General features: G+C 39.8%; 1 pseudogene; it reads left to right on the top strand.

The window, feature by feature from the left end:
• The first annotated feature begins 8,142 nt into the window (after positions 1–8,142).
• LOC114207012 (small ribosomal subunit protein eS4, X isoform-like) lies at positions 8,143–9,028 on the top strand (annotated as a pseudogene).
• The last annotated feature ends 859 nt before the right edge of the window (positions 9,029–9,887 follow it).

Here is a 9,887-nt window from a genome sequence, read left to right on the forward strand (position 1 = left end):
CCTCATAAAATGAGTTTGGAAGTTTTCCTTCCATTTCTACTTTTTGGAACACTTTCAGAAGAATAGGCAATAATTGGTCTTTAAATGTTTCGTAGAATTCCCCTGGGAAGCCATCTGGCACTGGGCTCGTTTGTTGGGAGATTTTTGATTACTGTTTCAGTTTCCTTAGTGATTATGGGTCTGTTCAGGTTTTCTATTTCTTCCTGGTTCAGTTTTGGTAGTTGATACATCTTTAGGAATGCATCCATTTCTTCCAGATGATCTAATTTGCTGGCATATAGTTGCTCACAATATGTTCTTATAACTGTTTGTATTTCCTTGGTGTTGGTTGTGATCTCTCCTCTTTCATTCATGATTTTATTATTTGGGTCATTTTTCTTTTTGATAGGTCTGGCCAAGGGTTTATCAATCTTGTTAATTCTTTCAAAGAATCAGCTTCTAGTTTCGTTGATCTGTTCTGTTCTTTTGGTTTCTATTTCATTGATATCTGCTCTGATCTTTATTATTTCTCTTCTCCTGCTGGGTTTAGGCTTTATTTGCTGTTCTTTCTCCAGCTCGTTTAGGTGTAGGATTAGGTTGTGTATTTGAGACTTTTCTTGTTTCTTGAGAAAGGCTTGTATTGCTATATACTTTCCTCTTAGGACCATCTTTGCTGCATCCCAAAGATTTTGAACAGTTGTGTTTTCATTTTCATTTGTTTCCATGAATTTTTTTAATTCTTCTTCAATTTCCTTATTGACCCATTCATTCTTTAGTAGGATGCTCTTTAGCCTCCATGTATTTGAGTTCTTTCCGACTTTTCTCTTGTGATTGAGTTCTAGTTTCAAAACATTGTGGTCCAAAAATATGCAGGGAATGATCCCAATCTTTTGGTACTGGTTGAGACCTGATTTGTGACCTAGGATTTGATCTATTCTGGAGAATGTTCCATGTGCACTAGAGACGAATGTGTATTCTCTTGCTTTGGGATGGAATGTTCTGAATTTATCTGTGAAGTCCATTTTGTCCAGGGTGTCATTTAAAGTATTTCCTTGTTGATTTTTGCTTAGATGATCTGTCTATTTCAGTGAGGAGGGTGTTAAAGTCCCCCACTATTATTGTATTGCTGTTGATGTGTTTCCTTCCTTTTGTTATAATTGGCTTATATAATTGGCTGCTCCCATGTTAGGGGCATAGATATTTACAATTGTTCGATCTTCTTGTTAGACCCTTTAAGTAGGATATAGTATCCTTCCTTATCTCTTATTATGGTCTTTGGTTTAAAATCGAATTTGTCTGATATAAGGATTGCCACCCCAGCTTTCTTTTGATGTCCATTAGCATGGTAAATGGTTTTCCACCCCCTCACTTTCAATCTGGGGGTGTCTTTGGGTCTAAAAGGAGTCTCTTGCAGACAACATATCAATAAGTCTTTTTTTTTTTTTATCCAATCTGATAGCCTGTGTCTTTTGATTGGGGCATTTAGCCCATTTACATTCGGGGGTAACTTTTGAAAGATATGAATTTAGTGCCATTGTATTGCCTGTAAGGTGACCGTTATTATATATTGTCTCTGTTCCTTTCTGGTCTATGTTACTTTTAGGCTCTGTCTTTACTTAGAGGACCTCTTTCAATATTTCTTGTAGGGCTGGTTTTGTGTTTGCAAATTCCTTTAGTTTTTGTTTGTCCTGGAAGCTTTTTATCTCTCTATTTTCATTGACAGCCTAGCTGGATATAGTATTCTGGGGTGCATATTTTTCTCATTTACCAGTCGTTTCTGGCTTGCCAGGTCTCTGTGGATAGGTCTGTTGCCAATCTAATGTTTCTACCATTGTAGGTTGCAGACCTCTTGTCCCAAGTTGCTTTCAGGATTTTCTCTTTGTCTCTGAGACTTGTAAGTTTTACTATTAGATGTTGGGGTATTGACCTATTTTTATTGATTTTGAGGGGGGGTTCTCTGTGCCTCCCGGATTTTGATGCCGGTTTCCTTCCCCAAATTAGGGAAGTTCTCTGCTATAATTTACTCCAATATACCTTCTGCCCCTCTCTCTCTTTTGTCTTTTTCTGGGATCCCAATTATTCTTATAGTGTTTCATCTTATGGTATCCCTTATCTCTCGAATTCTGCCCTCGTGATCCAGTAGTTGTTTATCTCTTTTTTTCTCAGCTTCTTTATTCTCCATCATTTGGTCTTCTACATCACTAATTCTCTCTTCTGCCTCATTTATCCTAGCAGTTAGAGTCTCTGTTTTTGATTGCACTTCATTCATAGCCTTTTTTATTTTGACTTGGTTAGATTTTAGTTCTTTTATTTCTCCAGAAATTGTTTCTCTAGTATCTTCCATGCTTTTTTCAAGCCGAGCTAGTATCTTTATAATCGTCATTCTGAACTCTAGTTCTGACATCTTACTAATGTCTGTATTGATTAGGTCCCAGGCAGTCGGTACTCCCTCTTGTTCTTTTTTGTTGAGGTGAGTTTTTCTGTCTTGTCATTTTGTCCAGAGGAGAATAGATGAATGAGAGAACAAAATTCTAACAGAGTAACAACAACCCCAGAAAAATATACACTAAACAAATCAGAAGAGACCTGAAACTTGGGGGAAAGAAAGGGAAAGAAATAAAAAAGAAAAAAAGAAAGAAAGAAAGAGGAAAAAAAAATATGATTAAATATGATCAGGCTGGTGAATAGATCAGTGCCACACACTAGATTTTGGACATATTTTGGTCTGTTAGAAGACATTGCCTCCCAAAATTTTAAAGAAAGAAAAGCTTATATAGGTACAAAAATAATGGTAAGTAGGATGAAGGGATATAATATGACTGTAAAGATGAAAATTATAAAAGATATTATAAAAGGAATTGATAAGATAAGAAGTTGGTTGAAGGGTGCCTGGGTGGCTCAGTTGTTTAAGCGAATGCCTTCGGCTCAGGTCATGATCCTGGAGTCCCAGGATTGAGTCCCACATCGGGCTCCCAGCTCAGCAGGGAGTTTGCTTCTCCCTCTGACTCTCCCCCTCTCATGCTCTCTCTCTATCATTATCTCTCTCAATAAATAAACAAAAATCTTTAAAAATAAAAAAAAGAAGGTTGAAAAAAGAAAGAGAAATTAAAAAGAAAAGGGAGTGAATGTGATCAGGCATAAGACTAGAACAAAGCCATACACTAGAGATTTAGGGTATATTTTGGTCTGTTAGAAGAATCTGTGTACCAAAATTTTAAAGTGAGAACAACTTATATATATGCACCAAAATAAGGTTAACTATAATGAAGGTATAGAATATGACTCTAAAACTGAAAAATAAAAAAGATTTTTAATAAAGGGATTGATAAGATGTTGGTTGAAAAAGGAAAAAAGAAAAATTTTTAAAAAATAGAAAAAGAAAAAGAAAAAAGAAAATTAAAAAAACTAACTTTGAAAGACTAAGGAATCAGGAGAAAAAAAAACATGAATTCTATGTGCAGTATTCCCCTAGTGCTGGCATTCTGCCATTCTCATAGATTGATAAACTTGGTCTTGGTCTGGCTGTTCTTGCTGATCTTCTGGGGGAGGGGCCTGTTGCCCTGGTTCCCAAATGTCTTTGCCGGAGGCAGAATTGCCCCGCCCTTGCCAGGTCCAGGCTAAGTAACCTGCTCAGGTTTGCTCTCAGTAGCTTTTGTTCCCTGCAAGCTTTCCATATAGCTTCAGAGGACGAGAGTGAAAACGGCAGCCTCCCAATCTCCAGCCCCGAGTAGCCGAAAACTCGGGTCCCCACTCCTCAGTGAGCCCCCAGAGAAAGGCAGTCAATCACTCCCGTCTCCCCGGTCTCCTGCCGCACTCCGTGCTCACCCGGCCTGTGACCCAGTGTTTCCATCTCTGGCACTGACCCCATGTGGAGTCTCCAAACCCAGCAGATCCCTGTAGTGCACTCCTGCCACTCCTTCTGGGGGAGGAAGGGGAGTCTCCCCGCATCTGCCGCTTGTTGGGTCCCTGCTGGAAGAACAGTGGCCCGACTGTGCCTCGGATCACGGTTTATGGCAACCCTGAGCTGTGAGCCCACTCCTCCGCTCCGTCTCTACAGCCGGCTTTCCCGCTTCAATACCTGGGAGCTCTTCCTCACTCAGGCATGCCCGGTTTTTCTGTGACCCCGAGGGTCCTGAGACCACACTGTCTCAGAGATGGTTCCACCTCCCACTTAGCCACTGGAGCGACGTTCCTCAGCGGAGTCGACTTCTAAAAGTTCCAATTTTGTGCTCCACTGCTCTATCACTTGCCAGTAGCGGCTGATGGAGGCCCCCTCCCCCGCCGTCTATCTTCCGGAATATCACCTCGGATTCACTTCTCCGCACATCTTACCTTCCAGAAGGTGGTCGCTTTTCTGTTCAGAGAGTTGCTGCTATTCTTTTCTTCAATCTCCCGTTGAGTTCATAGGTGTCTATCTAGCTGAGTTCCTGGGACCAGACGAAATTTAGGTCTCCTACTCCTCTGCCCTCTTGCTCCTCCTCCTTAAATAAACATTTTTCCAAAAAGGACATATGGATGGTGAACAGATACATGAAGAAGTGGTTAACATCACTAGTCATCATCACTAATCAAAACCCCATTGAGATACCACTTCACACCTGTTAAAATGGTTTTTACAAAACAAAAGAAAAAAGAGATAACAATGTTGGCAAGGATTTGGAGAAAAGGGACCCCTTGTGTACTATTGGGAATGTAAATTGGTCTAGCAACTTTAGAGAACAATATGGAGTTTCCTAAAAAAAAAAAAAAATTAAAAATAGAACTACCATATGACTTAGCAATGCCACTTCTGGATGTATAGCCAAAGGAAACAATATCATGTTGATGGGATATTGGCACCCCATGTTTATTTTTTATTGCAGCATTATTCACAATAACCAAGATAACGGAAACAATCTAAGTGTCTGTCAACAGATGAATGGATGGAGAAAATGTGAAATTGAGTACTATTCAACCACAAAAAGGAGGAAATCTTGCTGTATGAGACAACATGGATGAACGTTTGCATTATGGTAAGTGAAAGAAACCAGACACAGAACAACAAATACTGTATGATCTCACTTATATATGGAATCTGAAAAAGTCAGTCTCATAGAAACAGAATAATGTGGTGGTTACTAGGGCCTGGGGGCTGGGGGCAATGGAGGGATGTTAGTCAAAAGGTACAAACTTAGTTATAAGATGAATAAGTTCTAGAGGTCTAATGTACAGTATAGTAACTATAACAATATTATACTATATATTTGAAATTTACCAAGAGCAAATCTTAAATGTTCTCATCAACACATAAAGGTAACTATGCGAGATGATGGATGTGTTAACTAACTTTATTGTGGTAATTGTTTCACAATATATACATAGAACAGATCATCATGTGTACACCTTAAATTTGTACAAACTTTCTTGTCACTTGTGTTTCAGTAAATCTGGAGAAAATGTAAGTGAAAATGAAAAACGTTTTTACTCCCCAAAAATAAATAAAATAAGTTTAAGCCTGGTGATGTGTAGATTTGGGAGTCTTCAAGACACTAGTGATATTAGAAGCCATGAGGCTAGATGCGATCACAAGGGGATAAGTATAAATAGAAGAAATGCGAGAGTCAAAGACTGAGACCTGGGGCCTCCCAATATTTAGATGATGGGTTGATAAGAAGGAAGTAACAGAGACTGAGCAGATGCTTCCAGAGATGTGGAAGGAAAACCAGGCTAGTGTGGTGTCTTAGAAGCCAGGTGAAGAATGCGTTTCAAGGAGTTGGACTGTTGGCCTTTGTAAAATGGTGGTGAAGAGGATGCAAAATGAATTTTGAGAACTAACCATTTATTTAGCTTTCAATTTCAGTGAAGTGGTAGGGGTAAAAGCCCAATTTGAACAAACTCTAGAGAGAACAAGAGAATTATAGAGGGTAGAGAATATGGGCAAGGGGGGGAGTTTGGATCTACATGAAAATGGGGTGGTTACCAGAGGCAAAAGTGGACTACAAGAGGATATTTAAGATGTTTACATGCCACTGAGCAAGAGAAAATTGGTGACACAGGAAAGAGAGAGGAGAGTAACTGGAGCAATGTTCTTGTGTAAGCAAGAGCGGATTGGATCTGGTGCACAAGTGGAGGTGTTGGATTTATTCAAGAGCCTAGGTGGTTCTTCCAAATCAACAGGACAAAAGGCAGAGTATATGGGCATAGATGTTGATACATGGGTAGATGTAGTGGTGGCAGTGTGTGAAGTTCTCTTCTGATTGCTTCAGTTTTCTCAGGCGAATAGAAAGCAACGTTATCAGCTGTGTATGAGGTAGTAAAAACTGGAAAATCCCCTTCTCATCAATCTATCTATAATTTAGCCCCCTTCGTACTTATCACTAGCATACTCTGTGTTTTGCTTACTTATATGCATTGTCTATTGACCCACCAGAATGTAAACCCCTGAGAGTAAGTTTTTATGTTTGATGTGTTTACTGCTGTAACTGCAGAATCTAGAATACTACCAGGTAAATAGGTGTTCATTACATATTTGTTAAATTAATTAATAGAAGATTTTATGATTATTAAAGGTGGAGTAGATTGGGCTTTTTAATATAAAAGCAAAGGAAGTATCTGTGTATGATATAGGAGTGACTGAAAAAGCTGTGGGACTTGAGTACGTATCGTCTGAACAGTGGGGGAAAAAACAGGTTGAGTGGTTAGAAGAAGACTAAGGTTGGTTTTTATGGGCACCTTCCTGAGTCCCGCTCGTTCAACAAATTGGTTATAATATTTCATAAGTTTTAGGAAAAGGAATATCTTCACTTGCCTGAAAGCATTCTAAAGCTTGGAAAAAATAGTTTTAGACTGCTTATGGGTTAGATAGTTATGAATGTTGAGTCTTGTTTACAACATGTAGCAAAAGCTTCAGGTTCAGCAATCTGACAGTATGACAAATTATAGGACTGGTGGACAAAGGGAAATGAGTCTTAATAAAACATTAAAATTCATGGCTATGTGGCATACTTTTAGTGCTTCATATGCTTCTCTGCCAGAATCCAGCCCATGCTGCAGTAACTAACTTATACACAAACGTTTTTTCAACATAGCTGTGTCAATAATAGTTTTCAGGTACATAAAACTATTAAAAATGCATAAACTGATATCAGGGACATATAAAATAGAGTCAGAGACAGAAATTATTGTCATATGTTAATGTGTGACCACACATTCATCCTTAAAAAAAACAAACTATCACCTTTTTGTTGGCAGTGTGCTGTTGTGAGTCTCTAGAAAGAGAGCTAGGCAAAGGAATCAGGTAGACTCAAATTTGAGTATCAGTCAGATGAGTCCGGAATAGAGAAACCAATCCACGTCTCCCCTTTCCTTTCCCATCCTCCCTTCCCCTTTCCCTCCCTTTTTCCTTCCCTTCTAGAGAGTTTTAATGCAAAAAAAAAAAAAAAAATGTTTATTCAGTTGAGGAAAGGGCTGAGAAGCTCTTGGGAAGGGGTCCGGTTGGGCAATTCAGAGATGAGCAAGAACAGGAAGCAGCAACCCCTAAGGCTAAAGCCGCTGGGAGAAGGTGGACTACCCAGTCTTGTTTTCTGTGGCCTCCCAGTCTCCACCAGCTCCCAACTTTCCCACCCCTTGGCCACATATAATCCAGAAGCCACAACAAAGGGGTCTGGGAAATGTAGTTCCTTCCAATAGAGAGCAGGCACAGAGAGAGGCAGAGAATATCTGAGAGCAAAGAAACAGCTCAAAGATCCTGTTCAACCTTTTATTAGCTGTGAGACCTTGCTTTAACATTTAAGTCAGTTTCTTCATCAGCAGCATGAGAAGAAGGATACCTACGACATAGGAGTTTTGTGATTCCAAATACATTAATGTATATAGAGTGCTTAGTTCATAGTGGGAGCGCAGAACATGTTTCTCTCCCCTTTCCCATTTAGAAATAGTCCTTGCGGGGCGCCTGGGTGGCTCAGTCGTTAAGCGTCTGCCTTCGGCTCAGGTCATGATCTCAGGATCCTGGGATCGAGCCCCGCATCGGGCTCCCTGCTCAGCAGGAAGCCTGCTTCTCCCTCTCCCACTCTCCCTGCTTGTGTTCCCTCTCTCGCTGTGTCTCTCTCTGTCAAATAAATAAAATCTTAAAAAAAAAAAGAAAAAGAAATAGTCCTCGCTCGGGTACCGGAAAGAGACGGGTCTCTTTTCATTCCCAGCGCAGCCATGGCTCGTCGTCCCAAGAAGCATCTGAAGCGTGTAGCAGCTCCAAAGCATTGGATGCTGGATAAACTGGTGTGTTTGCTCCTCGCCCATCTACTGGTCCCCATAAGTTGAGAGAATGTCTCCCTCTCATCATTTTCCTAAGGAACAGACTTAAGTATGCCCTAACAGGAGATGAAGTAAAGATCTGTATGCAGCGTTTTATTAAGATTGATGGCAAGGTCCGAACTGATATAACCTACCCTGCTGGTTTTATGGATGTCATCAGCATTGACAAGACTGGGGAGAATTTCCGTCTGATCTATGACACCAAGGGTCGCTTTGCTGTTCATCGGATAACACCTGAGGAGGCCAAGTATAAGTTGTGCAAAGTGAGAAAGATCTTTGTGGGGACAAAAGGAATCCCTCATCTGGTGACTCATGATGCATGCACCGTCCGCCATCCTGATCCCCTCATCAAGGTGAATGATACCATTCAGATCGATTTGGAGACTGGAAAGATTACTGATTTCATCAAGTTTGATACTGGTAATCTGTGTATGGTGACTGGGGGTGCCAACCTGGGAAGAATTGGTGTGATCACCAACAGAGAGAGACATCCTGGTTCGTTTGATGTGGTTCACGTGAAAGATGCCAATGGCAACAGCTTTGCCACCCGACTCTGCAACATTTTTGTTATTGGCAAAGGCAACAAACTGTGGATTTCTCTTCCCCAGGGAAAGGGTATCCGCCTCACCATCGCTGAAGAGAGAGACAAGAGACTGGCTGCCAAACAGAGCAGCAGGTAAAATGGTCCCTAGGTGACGTGATTGGAAGACATTATATATACTTAATTAAAGGTCATACAGCACGATAAAAAAAAAAGAAATAGTCCTCAAAGAATTGTTTTCCTAGAAAGATGAAGAAAGGAATGATTCTGAAGAGAATTTGCCACCGAATCTTACCTTTGGCTCTGCTTTAATTTCAATAATCTTCATCTAAAGCAGCACAAAATCCAAAACTGATTCAAAGGGGCAGTTCTCAAAGCTCACATTTATCTAGAATTGTTTCTTTGAATTCTTGGTCATTCCCTCATGCCCCTGACAAGATAATGCTTGTAGTAATGGCCACAAAAATCAATGAACAAGTGTTGCTAGAAGAGACTAAAGTCAATAGCACTTAATCGTTCCTGCTAAAATAAAATGTTGAAATTTTTCATAGATCCTGAAAGAGAGGATTTTTTAATGAGTGCACTAAAATCTTAAGGGAGATTTATCTGTTGACAGTAAAACCCACTGCCAACGTTAAAAAACATGCTCAAGAAAGTGTGCGTGAGGAAACACAATAAAATCTCATTTAGTTTGTCCTAATTTGAAATTCGGGGTAACTTGGTCTTGAAAAGATTTAAGTTCCTACTTAATGATCTAATTAATTTAATTCATCAAGCTCTTACTGAGTTGCTTTTGCCCCAGGGCTGGGCTCAGGACAACAAACTCAACAACACTTGTAACCTGTCCCTGCTTTCAAGGCATTCCTTGTCTGGTAGGGTTTCCCTTGGTGGAAAGTTCGAGTAAATTATGATTCAGGAAGCAAACTTAATCTATTTAATAAAAAGCTTTTAGTAAATTGTATGACTCACTACAAATAATTTGTATCTTTTCATTAAGGCAGGCTGTGAATTCTTATTTTGCTTAGAGTGTTACTTAATTGCAATAGAATGAAAAGACTTTTTTTTTAGCAGATAGTCC

Source organism: Eumetopias jubatus, unplaced genomic scaffold (assembly GCF_037043125.1).
Source record: "Eumetopias jubatus isolate StellerSeaLion01/CBP00866 unplaced genomic scaffold, mEumJub1_p1.0 scaffold_1, whole genome shotgun sequence".
NCBI lineage: Eukaryota > Metazoa > Chordata > Mammalia > Carnivora > Otariidae > Eumetopias > Eumetopias jubatus.